General features: G+C 36.7%; 1 protein-coding gene across 2 annotated transcripts in view; it reads right to left on the reverse strand.

Moving 5' to 3' along the window:
• TMEM131 (transmembrane protein 131) overlaps positions 1-18781 on the reverse strand; it is a 247746-nt gene that overhangs the window by 136623 nt on the left and 92342 nt on the right. The window lies entirely within an intron of this gene.

An 18781-nucleotide genomic window follows, 5' to 3' on the forward strand; every position in this document is an offset into this window, starting at 1 on the left:
ACTGATATTCATAGCAACATAAGCTTTGAAATGATATAGTAATTTCATTCAGGATTCAGGAATTAGAGGAAATATCTAGGATTTAGGAGATATAGGAAATAATTAGAAATAGACAAGGACATTCATAATATGGAGGAAATTTGGCTTTAATTCAATTCTACAAAGATTAAATAATCTGAGTAGTGGAATAATTTAGCTGAAGGTAATAAAATCCAAACATGTTTTTAGCCTTACCAATTTAGAACATTCTTTTGTGTAGCTTGAGAACCCCTCTGCATATGTTGAACAGAAAAGATGACCAAAAAAAAAAAAAAAAAAAAAAGCAAGCACGCACCAAATGTAAGATCACATTTTACTAAAGAATGAAACTAAAGACACCGGGAAACAAAGGCACAATTCCTTGCAACACAGTGTCGGCATCTATTCCTTCTTGCTTTCTCCCCTTCTTAGACGTGATATAACAGCACTACTCTTTGGCTCCTTTAAAACAAGAGATGCTCCTCAGCTCATCAGCTTTATTAGTATGAAACTCAAATTTACATAAATCTTAATAAAGTAAAAATAAAGCATAAGGCATAACCGTATGTCATTAATTCTTATATATTATATTCCTATATAATACATATTTCTATAATGTAATATATATTCCTACATATAATATATAATTCCTATACATTAATTCCACAGACTGTTTAGATGTTGGAGAAAAAGGAGATTAAGACAGTGTTTTTCTCGCACAGAGCCAAGAGGCTGTTCTGCAAATTACAAACAGGAATGTCTAAAGTGGCCAGGAGGGGTAAAACAGTATATACCCCATCCACTGAATACAAACGTATGAATGTGTACTATGTGCCAGGTACTGTCTATTGGCTGGGGCTACAGCGGGGAATAAAGAAAAGCGGCTGCTGTCATGGCAGTAACATCCTAGCCGGGGGATCAGAAGTTGAATATATTAGGTGAAGATGTGTGTATAAAGAAAAATCAAACACACTGGGGCTGGGGCTGGAACCGAAAATGCCTCTCTGAGGAGGAACACTAGTGCCAAGACCTGAACGGCAGAGATCGAGGGAAAGAAAGTTAGGAATGTATTTGGTGAGTTGAACAAGGAGGCTTAAGTGACTATTGTACAGTGAGGGAGGAGTAGGAGGTAGGAGCTGAGCTCAGAGGTATAAGAGCCAGGTCTCCTTGTAGGAGCATGGATTATTCTAAGTGTAACAAACTACAGTGTTTTTGAGCAAGGAGTAGCATGATCTGACACATATTAAACGGTTAATTCTGGCTATTTTGTGAAGAACCAAGGAAGTTTCTGTAGGAGCCCAACAGTGGGAAGCAGGAAAGTCCTGGAGTGCTCCAGGCAACTGGTGATGGCGGCTACAATCCAGGGTGGCTGCAAGGGAGAGTAGCGAGCAGTGGCTGATTCTGAATATATTTGGAAGCTTGAGAAAACTGGTTGTGCTGATAGACTGATTTTGAGGGATCAAGGGTAACTCATTCTAAGATTTTCACTGGATACACAGTCATGACGTGGGAGGAATGGGTTGGAAGTGGGAAGAGGTAGATTTTCAAGGGTATTGTTTTAGACATTTAAATTCAGGTGTCTTATCCAGACGGAGATGTCATGGATATTGTTTATATTAAAAAGTTACTGATTTTCACACACTGATCTTAGTCAACTTGGTGAGTTTAATTCTAATTGTTTAGATTCTCCCCTGATTTTCCGCTGTTGCTACATGTGCTGCCAAAATGAGCACTATCTCGGATGATCACTGCAGACAAATCATCTGCAAGTAACAACTTGATTCCCCCTTTCAAATTCTTAGGTTTTATTTTTTATGTCTTGTGCCAAGATCTCCTGTAAAACGCTTCAAAGATGTGACGTCCAGCAACTGTACTGTGATATTTACAAAGTGCTCACAGAATGAGACAGAGGAAACAGTACATCAAATATGATTCCCTCATAAATAAAAGTATATTTTCAAAACAATAGCAGATCTACGTCTAAGGAACAGTTTAATACCCGAGTGAGTACAATACAAGCTGACACAGGTACAATCCTATGTTAACCAAACCAAAAATGCAGTAACACAGCTGTCATGTCTCCACAGCTGATTCAAATGGTTGCTACCCATGTTTATTTAGAAAGGGCATGGCACTGTTTAGTGCTTTATTAACAGAAAGCAAATGTCTGCAAATACGTAATATTGACAAACGGGGGAAGTTGCAATATAAAAAATGGTAGCCTTTGCTAATGTCATTGTAGTTTTTTTCCTGATTTTTAAAATTATTATTATTACTATTTTTGAGACACAGGGGTCTCATTGTGTTGCCCAAGCTGGTCTCCTGAGTAGCTGGGACTACAGGTGCAGCATGCCAGTGTGCTGGGCTCACCCTTTGACAATTTCAAAGCAACAAAATCTGAGACATTATGATAGTATATTGCATTATTTTATGCTTTCTGCAATGATTATATATGTTCTGAAGTCTCAATACAATTGGTTTAATAAATTTTCACTAAAATCTTATTTATATGGAGATGAAGACTATTTTCTGATTTCAAGCTAGGAAACAGCTGAAGAGACAAGAAATCTTGTGGGAAATGGTCGTACTGCTTGTTGAACTGTCAGGTCAAAGTTGAGCAGGAAACTCCCAAATCAGACATATGGGCTTCTTGGGTCTCTGGGAGTTTCAAATGTTTTCCTAGGATCAACTACTACCTAAACAACAGATACTCTTTGGCCTAGCATTTTTAAAACAATTGTTTGTGATGTACCTGCATCATAAAGACCTACAATGCTTGTGGAAATGCAGATTCTAGGGCCCCACCTTCAGAATCTAGTTCCTTGTAAGCAGAATGGACAAGAAACCTGCATTTTTAAGCATCCTCACATTTAGGAGCCACTATTTTGCATCTTGATCCACAAACATTACGGTCACAAATAAGAGGTGGGGAAGGAAGTGCCTTTACTAGTAAAACTATCAAAGTCACCAGCAGTTTAAATTGATTTCAAATATGATTTTTATTAAAGTGCCAGCTAAATAAACAGTGACTTAAAAGAAATGAATAGGACTTCTCCTATATGATACATATTCTCCCATAAACGCATTTTTAGTTTTAATTTGCATTTCCCTAATGATGAATAATGTTGACCATCTTTCCACTTCCTTGGTGTACAATTAGGTACCTTCTTTTGTAAATGTCTGTGGAAAGTTTTTTTAACTGGGATGTCTGTCTCATTATTCAGTTGTAAGAGTTCTCTGTTACGTGCTGCAAATATTTTTACTCTGGTCCTGGTTTACCTTTTCCTTTTATTAATGGTTTCCTTTGAAAAGCCTAAGTTTTTAATTCTGATGAGGTCGAAATGATGATGTTTTCTTTTTTGAGATAGGGTCTACTCTGTCGCCCATGCTGGAGTGCAGTTAGTGGTCCAGTCATGGGTCACTGTAGTCTTGACCTCCTGGGCTCAAGCCACCCTCTGGCCTCATCCTCCCAAGTAGCCGGGACTATAGGCACCACCACAACTAGCTAATTTATTATTTTGTAGATACAGGATCTCACTATGTTCCCCAGGCTAGTTTCAAACTCCTAGTCTCAAGTGATCCTCCCATGGCAGCCTCCTGAAGTGTTAGAATTATAGGTGTGAGCCACTGCGCCCAGCCTCATTTTTTCTTTCATGGCATGTGTTTCTAGTATTTTAAAACTTTGTCCAGTTTGCAAATATTTCTATGAAAAGATTGGTTTTATTCTAAAAGTCTTACACCTTTAACTTTTAGATATGAGCCTATTTATTATTGTCCATTTTAAGTTAATTATGGCGATGGTGTGAGTTAAAAGATTAAAGTTCACTTTTTCTTTCACTGTAAATATCCAGTAGGCCTAGTATCCTTTGTTGAAAAAGACTTTTTTTTTTTTTTAGCCTTTAAGTTCTGGGGTACATGTGCAGAACGTGCAGGTTTGTTACGTAGGTATACACGTGCCATGGTGGTTTGCTGCACCCATCAACCTATCACCTATATTAGGTATTTCTCCTAATGCTATCCCTACCCTAGCCGCCCAACCCCTGACAGACCCCAGCGTGTGATGTTCCCCTCTGTATGTCCATGTGTTCTCATTGTTCAACTCCCACTTGTGAGTGAGAACATGAGGTGTTTGGTTTTCTGTTCTTGTGTTAGTTTGCTAAGAATGATGGTTTCCAGCTTCATCCATGTCCCTGCAAAGGACATGAACTCATCCTTTTTCATGGCTGCACAGTATTCCATGTTGTATATGTGCCACATTTTCTTTATCCAGTCTATCATTGATGGACATTTGGGTTGGCTCCAAGTCTTTGCTATTGCGAATAGTGCTGTAATAAACACATGTGTGTATGTGTCTTTATAGAATGATTTATAGCCCTTTGGGTCTATACCCAATAATGGGATTGCTGGGTCAAATGGTATTTCTAGTTCTAGGTCCCTGGAGAATCACCACACTGTCTTCCACAATGGTTTAACTAATTTACATTCCCCAAGTGTAAAAGCGTTCCTATTTCTACACATCCTCTCCAGCATCTGTTGTTTCCTGACTTTTTAATGATCAACATTCTAACTGGAATGAGATGGTATCTCATTGTGGTTTTGATTTGCATTTCTCTAATGACCAGTGATGAGCTTTTTTTCATGTTTGTTGGCTGCATAAATGTCTTCTTTTAAGAAGTGTCTGTTTATATTCTTCGCCCACTTTTTGATGGGGTTGGTTTTTTCTTGTAAATTTAAATTCGTTGTAGATTCTGGATATTAGCCCTTTGTCAGATGGATTGCAAAACTTTTCTCCCATTCTGTATGTTGCCTGTTCACTCTGATGATAGTTTCTTTTGCTGTGCAGAAACGCTTTAGTTTAATTAGATCCCATGTGTCAATTTTGGCTTTTGTTGCCATTGCTTTTGGTGTTTTAGACATGAAGTCTTCGCCCACGCCTATGTCCTGAATGGTAATGCCTAGGTTTTCTTCTAGGATTTTTATGGTTTTAGGTCTTACTTTTAAGTCTTTAATCCATCTTGAGTTAATTTTTGTATAAGGTATAAGGAAGGGGGCCAGTTTTCCCAACACCATTTATGAAATAGGGAATTCTTTCTCCATTGCTTGTTTTTGTCAGGTTTGTCAAAGATCAGATGGTTGTAGATGTGTGGTGTTATTTCTGAGGTCTCTCTTCTGTTCCACTGGTTTATGTATCTGTTTTGGTACCAGTACCATGCTGTTTTGGTTACTGCAGCCTCGTAGTATAGTTTGAAGTCAGGTTCAGGTAGTGTGATGCCTCCAGCCTTGTTCTTTTTGCTTAGAGCTGTCTTGGCTACATGGGCTCTTTTGTGGTTCTATATGAAGTTTAAAGTAGCTTTTTCCAATTGTGTGAGGAAAGTCAACAGTAGCTTGATGGGGACAGCACTGAATCTACAGATTACTTTGGGCAGTACGGCCATTTTCATGATATTGATTCTTCCTATCCATGAAAATGGAAAGTTCTTCCATTTGTTTGTGTCCTCTTCTATTTCACTGAGCAGTGGTTTGTAGTTCTCCTTGAAGAGGTCCTTCACATCCCTTGTAAGTTGGATTCCTAGGTATTTTGTTCTCTTTGTAGCAATTATGAATGAGAGTTACTCATGATTTGGCTCTCTGTTATTGGTGTATAGGAACGCTTGTGATTTCTGCACACTGATTTTGTATCCTGAGACTTTGCTGAAGTTGCTTATCAGCTTAAGGAGATTTTGGGCTGAGATGGTGGGGTTTTCTAAATATACTATCATGTCATCTGCAAACAGAGACAATTTGACTTCCTCCTTTCCTATCTGAATACCTTTTCTTTCTTTCTCTTGCCTGATTTCCCTGGCCAGAACTTCCAATACTATGTTGAATAGGGGTGGTGAGACAAGGCATCCTTGTCTTGTGCCAGTTTTCAAAGAGAATGCTTCCAGTTTTTGCCCATTCAGTATGATACTGGCTGTGGGTCTGTCATAAATAGCTCTTATTAGTTTAAGATACGTTCCATCAGTACCTAGTTTATTGACAGTTTTTAGCATGAAGGGGTGTTGAATTTTGTCGAAGGCCTTTTCTGCATCTATTGAGATAGTCATGTGGTTTTTGTCATTAGTTCTGTTTATGTGATGGATTCGTTTATTGATTTGCATATGTTGAACCAGTCTTGCACCCCAGGGATTAAGCCAACTTGATCGTGGTGTATAAGCCTTTTGTTGTGGTGGTGGATTTGGTCTGCCAGTATTTTATTGAGAATTTTCGCATCGATGTTCATCAGGGATATTGGCCTGAAATTTTCTTTTTTTGTTGTGTGCCTGCAGGTTTTGGATCAGGATGATGCTGGCCTCATAAAATGAGTTAGGGAGGATTCCCTCTTTTTCTATTATTTGGAATAGTTTCAGAAGGAATGGTACCAGCTCCTCTTTGTATCTCTGGTAGAATTTGGCTGTGAATCTGTCTGGTCCTGAACTTTTTTTGGTTGGTAGGCTATTAATTACTGCCTCAATTTCAGAACTTGTTATTGGTCTATTCAGGGATTCGATTCCTTCCTGATTTAGACTTGGGAGGGTGTATGTGTCCAGGAATTTATCAATTTCTTCTAGATTTTCTAGTTTATTTGCATAGAGGTGTTTATAGTATTCTCTGATGGTAGTTTGTATTTCTGTGGGATAAGTGGTGATATCCCCATAACATTTTTTATTGCATCGATTTGATTCTTCTCTCTTCTTTATTAGTCTGGCTAGTGATCTATTTTGTTGATCTTTTCAAAAACCCAGCTCCTGGATTCATTTATTTTTTGAAGGATTTTTTTGTGTCTCTATCTTCTTCAGTTCTGCTCTGATCTTGGTTATTTCTTGAATTCTGCTAGATTTTGAATTTGTTTGCTTTTGCTTCTCTGCTTCTTTTAATTTTGATGTTATGGTGTCGATTTTAGATCTTTCCTACCTTCTCTTGTGAGCATTCAGTGCTATAAATTTCCCTCTGCACACTGCTTTAAATGTGTCCCGGAGATTCTGGTACTTTGTGTCTTTGTTCTCATTGGTTTCAATGAACATCTTTACTTCTGCCTTCATTTCGTTATCCACCCAGTAGTCCTTCAGGAGCTGGTTGTTCAGTTTCCACGTAGTTGTACGGTTTTGAGTGAGTTTCTTAATCCCGAGTTCTAATTTGATTGCACTGTGGTCTGAGAAACTGTTTGTTACAATTTCTGTTCTTTTGCAATTGCTGAGGAGTGTTTTACTTCTAATTACATGGTCAATTTTAGAATAAGTGTGATGTGGTGCTGAGAAGAATGTATATTCTGTTGATTGGGGTGGAGATTTCTGCAGATGTCTATTAGGTTCGCTTGGTCCAGAGCTGAGTTCAAGTCCTGAATATCCTTGTTAATTTTCTGTCTCGTTGATCTAATATTAGCAGTGGGTGTCAAAAGTCTCCCACTGTTATTGTGTGGGAGTCAAAGTCTCTTTGTAGGTCTCTAAGAACTTGCTTTATGAATTTGGATGCTCCTGTATTGGGTGCATATATATTTAGGACAGTTAGCTCTTCTTGTTGCATTGATCCCTTTACCATTATGTAATGGCCCTTCTTTGTCTCTTTTGATTTTTGTTGGTTTCAAGTCTATGTCATCAGAGACTAGGATTGTAACCCCCACTGAAAACGAGTATTCTTGTGTCACTGAATTACTTTGGCACATATGGACAAGAAGTTTTAAACTGGATCTTTAAAACATGTAATTTAAATCTTCTAATTTGTTTATTCTTTTTAAAACTTGTTTGGTCTATTCTAGATGCTTAACATTTTCCATCTAATCTTGAAAAGCAGCTTATCAATTTGTAAAAAAAAAAAAAAAAAAAACAAAACAAAAAACTGTGTGTTGAAATTTCTATTGGAATTGCTTAATCTAAAACCGATCTGGGGAGAATTATCTTCACAATCTTCCAATCCATGAATGCAGGATCTTTCTCAATATATCTAGGAGTTCTTTAATTACTCTATTATATTACAGTTTTCAGTGTACAGGTCTCAACATTGTTTTGTTAAATTTATCTCAAGGTATGCAATGATTTATGATATTGTAAATGACATTTTTCTACGACATTTTACCTTTGTACTTGTTATGAAGAAATCAGTTACTTCTGATTATTGACTGTATTACTTTTTGGTATATTCCTTAGGACTTTCTATCCATACAATCACATGGTTTGTAGACAAAATCCTTTTTGTTCTTCCTTTCCAATCTGATGGCTCTTATCTCTGCTTCTTGTCTTAATGTAATGACTACTACATCCAGTACAATATTTAATATAAGTGATGAAAGTGGGCATCCTTGCCACTTTCCCAATCTTAGAAAGAAAGCATTCAATCTTTTACCATTAATATCATGTTAACTGTTACTTTTCCATAGATACTCCTTATCAGGTTAAAGACATTCTTTTCTATTCTTCGTGTGCTGAATAGATGCTGAATGTTGTCACAGGCTTTTTCCACATCTAGTCAAATAATTACAAAAGTTTTTGAAATTTTGTTAACAAGAAAAATTATATTGTTTTCAAATATTAGTCTTGCATTCCTAAGATAAACCCCTTTTGGTCATGATGCATTACTTTGTTATACATTTCTGGATTTGATTTGCTAACATTCTGTTAGAGATTTCTGAATATATGTTTGAAGAGATGTAGCTTCCAGCTTTCTTGTAATGCCTGCAATAATCGCCTCAAAACGTGTAAGGAAGGACATTCTATTCCTCTCTTTTCTAAAAGGGTTTATGTAAGACTAGTATTTTTTCACTAGTTGTCTGATAGAATTTACCAGTTTAGACTAGTATTTTTTCACTAGTTGTCTGATAGAATTTACCAGTTTAGTCATATGAGCCTGCAGTTTTCTTTGTGGAAAGGTTTAAAATTGTAAGTTCTATGTCTTTAACAGATATTTAAAAATTCACTTTCTTATTCTCTCTTGGTGAGTTTTAATAATTTGTATCTTTCAAGTATTTGACCACTGCATCTAAACTGTTGAATTTTTGCGAATGAAGGGATTCATAATTTCTCTCATTCTTTGAATATTTATAAGATCTATAGTGACATCCCCTATTTCATTACTGATTTTTTTGGTCTGCCTTATTTTCTGAACAAATCTAGCTAGATTCAAAGAATCAGTTTTTGTTTACATTGAGGTTTTTTTCCACTTTCTATTTCATTGATTTCCAGTATATCCTTTCTTTTCTTCTACTTGAAGTTGATGCTCTGTGTCTTAAACTGGAAATGTAAATTGTTCATTTAAAAATTTTTCTTCTATCTGATATAAACTTTTAAAGCTATAAATGTCTATTTAAATACTGCTTTGGCTAAATTCCAGAAAACTTGGTATGTTGTTCTATGAACTGAATTCCCCCCAACCACCCCCACTTCCCAAATTCATCTATTGAAGCCCTAATCCCCACTATGACTATTATGTGGAGACAGGGTCTATAAGCAGGCAATTAAGGTTAAATGAGATTATAAGGGGGGGCCTAATATAATGGGATTAGTATCCTCACGAAAAAGGACACCAGAAAGCCCCCATGCACACATGCGCACCAAGAGGGCATGTGAGTTACACAGGGGAATGGCTGCCACCTACAAGCTAGGAAAACAGATCTCAGTATAAACTGACGACGCTGGCACCCTGATTTCAGACGTCCAGATTCCAGACTGTGAGAAAATAAATGTCTATTGTTTAAGCCACCCAGTTTATGGTATTTTGTTATAGCAGTCTAGCACAAGCAGACTACGATGCGTTATATTTTTGTTTTCAAAGCATTTTCTAATACCCCTTATGATTTCTTTCTTAACCCATGAGTACTGAAAAGCTTCTGGTTTAATTCCCAATTATAAAATATCTGGATTTTCATTGTTACCGATTTCTAATTTAATTTTGCTATAATCAGACAGTATAATCTATATAATCTGATCTTTGTGGATGTAGTATTTAATAAATACCTATTAGGTCAAGTTACTTACTGGTATTCTTCAAATCTACACCCTTACTGATTTTCCATCTATTTTATCAGTTATGAACCAATGAATGTTGAAATCTTCAGTAATCACTGTGGGTTTGTTCCCTTAGTTTTACTCATTTTTTTTCTTCATGTACTTTAAAGCTCCAATATTAGAATTTGGAATTGTTGTATCTACCTGGGGGACTGCCTCTTTCATAACTGTAAAATGTCCTTCTTTATCTCTGATAATATTCCCTGTCCTAAAGTCTACTTTGTCTGAAAGTAACATAACCACTCTAGTATTTTAAAGATTAATGTTTGCTTGTTTTCCTACGTCTTTTTACATTTAACCTAACTGTGTACTTATGAAGAAGTGCATTTCTTCAAAATCAAGACTACTGATGAACAGGGAGAAGATACTTGCAAATAAGACTAATATCTCCAATATATAAAGAACTCTTAAAAACAATCAGAAAAAATTAAGAGCACTATAGAAAAATGGGTAGAACAGACATGAACAGACATCAAAAGACAAATATAAGCATGGCTCTTAAATACTAGGAGATGGTTAACGTTACTCATAATTAAAGACAAGCTAAAACTACACTGTGATAAAATTTCTGACTCATCAGATCAGCAACAATTAAAAATATAACACTTTCTGTTGGAGAGGATGTGGGAAACAGGTACTCTTTTCCACCGATGAGGGAATGCAAGGTGGTACAGACCTTGAAGGAGAATCTGACAATACTTAATGAAACGATGTCAGCATTTACTTTTGACTCACCAACCCCACTTCCAGGAATTTATCCTAAACATAAACTTTTTATCCCTTTCCTTACTTGACAAGTGAAAACTGTATATATTGATGATGTACAACATATTTTAAAATATGTATACATTGTATAATGGCTACATAGAGCTAATACATGCATCACCTCACACAGTTAGCACTTTTTATGGTAAGAACACAAAATCTACTCTCTCAGCAATTTTCAAGTATACAATACAGATGCTTCTTGACTTATGAGAGGTGACGTCCCGATAAATCCATCATAAGTTGAAAATAATCATAAGTCAAAAATGTATTTAATATACCAACTTACTGTTCAGGTAGCCTAGTCTCCCCTTAAACATGCTCAGAACACTTACATTAGCCTACAGTTGGGCAAAGTCATCTGGTAACATGGTACAGGGTAGAGTATCAGTCGTTTACTCTCTGGATTGTGTGGCTGACTGAAAGCTGCAAGAGAATATTGCACAGCTAGCCCAGGAAAGATCAAAATTCAAAATCTGAAATACTGTTTCTACTGAACATATATTGTGCTTTGGCACCACCATAAAGTCGAAAAACTGCTAAGCTGAACTTACACCTTCTAACTGAAATTTTGTGTCTTTTGACTAACATCTCTCAAATCTCCCTGGTCCCCACCCTCAAGCTCTGGTAACCACCATTCTACTCTCTGCTTCTATATTCTCCATTTAAGTGAGATCATGCATTATTCATCTTTCTGTACTTGGCTTATCACATTTAACATAATGTCCCCCAAGTCCATCCATGTTGTCATAAATGACAGGATTTCCTTATGTTTAAGGCTTAATGGTATTCCACTAAATATGTGTGGAATACCATTAAGAATCCACATAGACACACACACATACATCCCCACATTTTCATTATCCATGTGTCCACTGATGAACCCTTAGGTTGATTCCTCCCTGTCTTGGCTATTGTGAATAATGCTTCAATGAACATGAGAATGCAGATGTCTCTTTGACGTAATTATTTCATTTCTCTTGTATATATACCTAGTTATGAATTTGTTGGATGACATGGCTGTTCTATTTTTAATTTTTTTTTTTAGCAACTGCCACACTGTTTTCCATAATAACTACACTAATTGACATTCAAACCAACAGTGAACCAGGGTTCCCTTTTCTACACATTCTTGGTCAATATTTGTTGTCTTTTGTCTTTTTGATGACAGCCTTTCTAACAGGTGTGAGATGATAACGCATCTTTGTCTTGATCTGCATTCCCGATGACTGGCGATGCTGAGCATTTTTTCATATAACCGTTAGTCATGTCTAAACATATACTTTCAACAATACAAATTACACCTACACTTATCTTTTGATTGAGCAATTCAAGTTGTAGGAATTTACCCTGAGTGTAACCTTCAAAAATACAAAAATACATATGCAAGAGATTATTCTTTGAAGCACTGTCTGCAATTGCAAAATACAGGAAACAAATGAAATGTTCATATATAGGACAGTGGGTAAAAAAATAATGGCACAAAAGTAAATTTTTTAAATGGGGATATTTTATTTTTGTTGCTTATGCTTTTGAGATCTTAGCTATAAAATCTTAGCTTACATCAATGTCTTGGAACATTTCCTCTATGTTTTCTTCAAGTAGTTTTATAGTTTCGGGTCTTAGATACAAGTCTTTAATCCATTTTGAGTTGATTTTTGTATATGGTGAGAGAGAGGAGTCGACCCAGCAATTCCACGACTGGCTGTTTATCCAAAGGAAAAGAAATCAGTATTTCAAAGATACACCTGCACCCCCATGTTTACGGTAGCACTACTCACAATAGCACAGATATGAAATCAACGTGAAGTGTCCATCGATGGAAGAACAAAGAAAACTGGTACATATTAAACACAATGGAATATTACTCAGCCATAAAAAAGAATAAAATCCTGTAATTTTCAGCAACATAGATGGAACTGGAGGTTAAGTGAAATAAGCAAGGCACTGAAAAGCAAATATTGCCTGTTCTCACTTACAGAAGGCAGCTAAAAAAGTTTATCTTGTGAAGGTAAAGAGTAGAATGACAGTCACCAGAGGCTGGGAAGCATTTGTTTTTTGGTGTGAGAGGGAGGATGAAGAGAGGTAGGCTAATGGGCTCCAGCACAGTTATTGACAGACAGAAGGAATAAGCCCTAGTTTTTAACAGCAGGGCAGACTGACTATAGTTACTGATTATAGCAACCATATATTGTATATTTCAAAGTCACTAGAAGAGAAGACTAGAAATGTTCCTAATGCAAAGAAATGATAAATGTTCGAGGTGATGGATAAACACCCTGATTTGATCATTACACAGTCTATGCATGTATCAAACTATCACACGTACCCCATCAACATGTACAATTATGCAATTAAAAAATTCAAAAAGTAGAGTAAAAATCCTACATGGAATACAGATAGAAACAAATCAACCAAACTTCATTTCAAACATACAATGCAGATGGGTGTGGGGGTGGGAGAAGGATGAAGAGAAAGATGAAGAACACTATAACCCATGTAAATTTAGAATATAGTATTTTGACAATATACACTCGGACTAAAGAAAAAACAAGAACTCTAAACAGACACCGTACTCATTTTTTTTATGGCCGTATCAGTTAACAATTTTGAAGCTAATTTATCTGTATTCTAGGATTGAACAAATCAATACACTTACTGTAGATAGATAACTAGAGCCAGATTTCTAATTGTTGGAGAATGGACAGAAATAGAATAGACAGAACACTGGTTTTGTATCAAAACTGGAGGCATCAGTAACTCCTGCTTTTTAATATACACAGATACAAGAACGGGAGTATGTTTGTGTAAACTGTACATATTTATACACAAACATTTTCTTCCTTTTACTAAGAGAGTCTAGAGACAATGACACCTCACTAGTAATGACACCACTTGTGAGGGTTAATACTGAGTGTCAACTTCATTAGATTGAAGGATACGATACAAAGTATTAATCCTGGGTGTGTTTGTGTGGGTGTTGCCAAAAAGAGATTAACATATGAGTCAGTGGGCTGGGGAAGGCAGATCCCACCCTTAATCTGGTGGGCACAATCTAATCGGCTTCCAGCAAATATAAAGCAGGCAGGAAAACATGAAAAGAGAGACGGGCCTAGCTTCCAAGCCTGCATCTGAGTTCTCCTGCGCTGGATGGTTCTCGCCCTCGAACGCTGGACTCCAAGTTCTTCAGTTTTGGGACTCAGACTGGTTCTTCTTGCTCCTCAGCTTGCAGACAGTCTACTGTGGGACCTTGTGATCGTGTAAATTAACACTTAATAAACTCCCCTTTATATATTTATCCAAATAGTTCTGTCCCTCTAAGAGAATCCTAATACATCACAGTAGCAATGAGTACGCATGGCACATAAAGATTAATTTTTCAATATTATCTTCCACTAAAATGAAGCAGGGGTCTTTTGAGAAATAGGTTGTTCCAGGGCTATGGCAGGAAAATTACAAAACAAGCCTGGAACCTCCTAACGTACCAGAAAGTAGGAAGTGCTCAATGATTGTTGGGGACATGAAAATGACACAGAATAGACCTAACTACGCACATGTGATTTTTTTTTTTTTACGACAGTGCAAACGATGGTGAAATACCTGGATAAAAATGAACCATGACCTCAATCTTAATTTCAGTCAGAATGTCAACTAAGAAACACAGAAAGTGTGATGGAATTTTAAAAAAACCCAGCCAGCGCAATAACTGCTCCAGGCAAGAATCATCAATAGATTCTAAAACTATTCAGAATTTCATGTAAAACATATTTCATGTAAAACACATTTGCATAGTCTCAAAGTACTCTGCAAGACATTTACGAATTATAAGAGAAAAAATGGAACGAGACATCAAGCGCTTCCTGATAGGATGCACTGGGAGAGACACAAACTTCAGTAATATTCCGCCAAAAATGCAAATTCTGAATCAAATAATGAATAAATATCAGAAAACTCTAGCTGGGTTTATTTTATTTATTTATTTATTTATTTATTTATTTATTTATTTAGAGACACGAGTCTTGCTCTGTCTTATTTTATTTATTTATTTATTTATGTATTTAGATACACGAGTCTTGCTCTGTCTTGCCCAGGCCGGAGTGCAATGGCGCAATCTCGGCTCACTGCAACCTCCGTCTCCCGGGTTCAAGCAATTCTCCTGTCACAGCCTCCTGAGTAGCTGGGATTACAGACGCACGCCGCCACGCCCTGCTAATGTTTTGTATTTTAGTAGAGATGGGGTTTCACTGTATTGCCCAGGCTGGTCTCGAACTCCTGAACTCAGGCAATCCACCGCCTCAGCTTCCCAAAGTGCTAGGATTACAGGCCATGAGCCACCGTGCCCAGGTCCATCTGGGCTATTCTATAAAATAAATGGCATCTACTCTTCAAAAATGTCAAAGTTCTAAGACAGTAAGAAAGACAAATCAATTGTTCTACATTAGAGACTAAAGAGAAGTGAAAATTAAATATGAGGTTCTGAACCCTGGACCCAAAATTTTTTAAAAATAAAAGATGTTAATAGGACAATTTACAAAATCCCAATGAGGACTCTAGATAAAACAGCAGTATGAGACAGTCTTAATTTCTTGAATTTCATGAGTGTATGATGATCTCTAAAACAATGTTCACAAGAAATACACACTGAAATATTTAGGGGTAAAATAGCATCATGTCTACAAAGGATTTTCAAATGTTTCAGAAAAATTACAAATATGTGCACACGTATGTATAAAAAGGTAGCTACGGGGAGGGAAGGAAAAGGAGAGAGTTAAAAAAGCGAGATTAGGAATGATAAAACAAATATGTTTTATGTTATTTCAAAACAAAAGGTAAAGTATTAAATACAAAGTTAAAATAAAGTTACTGTAGACAAAATATGCTTGGGTCTTGCCTTTTAAATATAATCTGACAATTGGTGTTGAAATTATTCATTTACTATAGTTTCTCATATGTTTGGGTTTAAAGTCTACCATATTGCCATTTTTTCTATTTTTCCCATCTGCTTTTTATCTTGTTCTGTTTATGCCTTCTTTTAGATCAACTGAGTATTCATTTAGTATTTCATCTTCATGACTAGTTTATTGGCTATAGCTCTTGTTACTTTTTTTTTAATGATTTTAATGTTTCCTGTGGAGCTTATTTCATATCATCACAGTTTTACTTCAAATAATATTATACTACTTTACATATCATGTAAGAACCTTATAACTCAATTCTTTCGTGCAACCCTTCTGTTCTTTGTGCTATTATCACACACGTAATGTATACATGCTATAAACAATTATTTTTGTTTTTAAATCATTGTTTTTAAAATGTTAGAAATTAACATTTTCTTAACCAGAAAACATTTTTTATATTTTTCCACATATTTCTGCCTTTATTGATGGTCTTTGTTCTTCATAGGATCTGTGTTTTCACCTGAAATGGTTAACTATCTTTAGCCTTTAACATTTCTCAAAAGTACCAGTCTACTGTAAATTTTCTCAGTTTTATCTCAAAATGTCTTCATTTTTTTGAAGGATATTCCTACTGGATGTAGTTGTTTTCGATTAGCAATTTTTCCTTTTGGTACTTTAAAAATGTTATTTCCTTGGTTTGGGGGTTGCATTTGTCCTTGATGAACAACCAGCAGTCATTCTTATCTTTTGAACTACTATATTTAGTTTTCTTCCCTGGCTGTTTCTCTATTTGTGACTGATTTTCAACAACTTGAATATTATCTGGCTTGGTGTGACTTTGTATTACTCTTGCTTCAGGTTTATTAAAGTTCTTTGACAGCTACTCCCTCTCCCAATTCCTGGGAACTCACTTACACGTGTTAGACTGCTTGCTACTACTGTATCAGAGGTCACCAAGGATTTATTTGTTTTTTAGTTATTTTTCTCCCTGTGCTTCAGTTTAAATTACTGCTGTCACTGTCTTCAAATTCACTAAGCTTTTCTTTTGCAATGTCTAGGTTGTTCTCAATCCTATCCAGTAAAATACTCATTTTAGAAACAGTATTTTTCAACTCTAGAGGCTTCATTTTTTTTCTTTTTTATATTGTCCATTTTCCCTCATTATGTTCATATCTTCCTTTAAATCGCTGAACACATAAAATTGATGTATTAAATTCTCTGTAGGGGAACAGGCATCGCCTGGCTGCCACCGGCCCTCCTCAAGATAAGCCTCTGTAGCACAAAGCCTGTAGAAAATGAGATCTGCCAATGTCCTCTGGATGTTGAACACATCCAAACAGCTCTGGAGGATATCGGAGACACCACTTCTGATGAGGTTATAAAGCATATGTGTTGATGAAATGACAAAATGCAATCTCAAAGAAAACAGTGCTTTTGAAGAGGGTCTTATAAACAGATGCTGTAAGCCTCTCGGGGTTTAGTTGTAGGGGTATTAAGACACTTAAGGTATATGTTAGTGGTCCATATGGTTATCAGTTTTTCATTATCATCAAAACGGTTTGCCAGGCCCAAGTCTGCAAGACCTTGATTCTAGACTTCTGAGCCTCTAGAACCATGAGAAATAAACGTCTGTTGTTTAAGTCACTCAGTCTATGGTATTTTGTTATTCAATCCCGGGCTCACTAAGACATATGTTTTAGTGCTTAACCCAATCCCATACCCAATCTGCATACTAATTTGAATTAAATGTTTACCCAATTCATGATCCTGGTCACACACACACAAAATGTAAAATGTGAAAGTTGTAAATTGTGTCTACAAATCTAATATTACTGCCATCAGTAGGTGGGGAGCTCTTTCTCCCCTCTCTTATCTTGAATCTAGGACAACCTAAGTGACTTGCTGACGAATACCATACAGCAGCGGAAGTGATATTGTGGCTTCCAAGGGCAGATTAAGGTGATCCACCTTTCACTAGCTCCCTCTGGGACATTCACTCTGGGAGTCCAGCCATCACACTGGGAGGAAGCCCAAACTAGCCCACGTGAAGGCCACACAAAGAGGCCGAGATACAGGCATTCTAGGTGAGGGCTCAGCTGAGGTCCCAGCTAGCAAACTAGCATCAACATGTAATGAACATGCCTCCAGCTCTCAGCCATCAGGTCATTCCCAGCTCTGAAATCTCCCCAGCCCAGGCCCCAGATCATGCAGAAGAGACAAGCTGTCTTTGCTGTCCCCTGCCTGAATTTCTGACAGTTTGAGAGCATCATAAAATGGTTATTTTATGCCACTAAGTTTTAGACAGAGTAGATAAGTAGAACGAGATGAGAATATAATTATGTACTGATGTCAATTCTTCACTATACTAGGAAAATACTTAAAGCCCAGATTTCAATCACGAATGAACATCCTCATCTTCATAAATGTAGCACAGTCTAATTCCACAGCTAATTTCCTAATTGCTGGAAGAAAGCAGGAAGAGGCACAAGATAACATATATGGTTTTCTGACCATTCTTTTGGCTCTAGATGTGGTTGGACAGTTCTAGGGTTCTTAGATGGTCCAGCCAAGGAGGAATCAGACTAGACACGCAGTGGTTTGGACACAACCCAGGCCAGTGTTAAATATTTGGGCAGGAATCACAGATAGGGCAGGTCCCCATAGGACATATAACATTAGGGAGAACGACAGAACAATGGGGAAGAAGGGCCATGTTACTGCAGAGATGAAAGAGTGAAAAGAGAAAAAGTAGTGAATACTGAAGAATTTTCATTATTTATGAGGTAAGAAGTTTCAACCGTCCTACTAATAGTCTGAATAGTTTATATTTCTCTCTCAAAACAAAATTCTTGATGCAGTCTGCATTTTGCTAGTCTGGAGACATTCACAGATGTGCTTTAACACGAAGGCCTGGGAGGAACAAATGCTTCCCTGTCCTGCCACCTCAGAATGGAAACCGCAGTGATGACAGCAAGAGCGGGGCGTCTTCTGTTGCCACAGCCACTTCGGTGACTAAGTGTCTGATTTCAGTGGATATTAATAATTTTTAAAAATAAACCTGCTTTGCTGTCATTTAAGGAATAA

This window comes from Chlorocebus sabaeus, chromosome 14, assembly GCF_047675955.1.
Source record: "Chlorocebus sabaeus isolate Y175 chromosome 14, mChlSab1.0.hap1, whole genome shotgun sequence".
Classification (NCBI taxonomy): domain Eukaryota; kingdom Metazoa; phylum Chordata; class Mammalia; order Primates; family Cercopithecidae; genus Chlorocebus; species Chlorocebus sabaeus.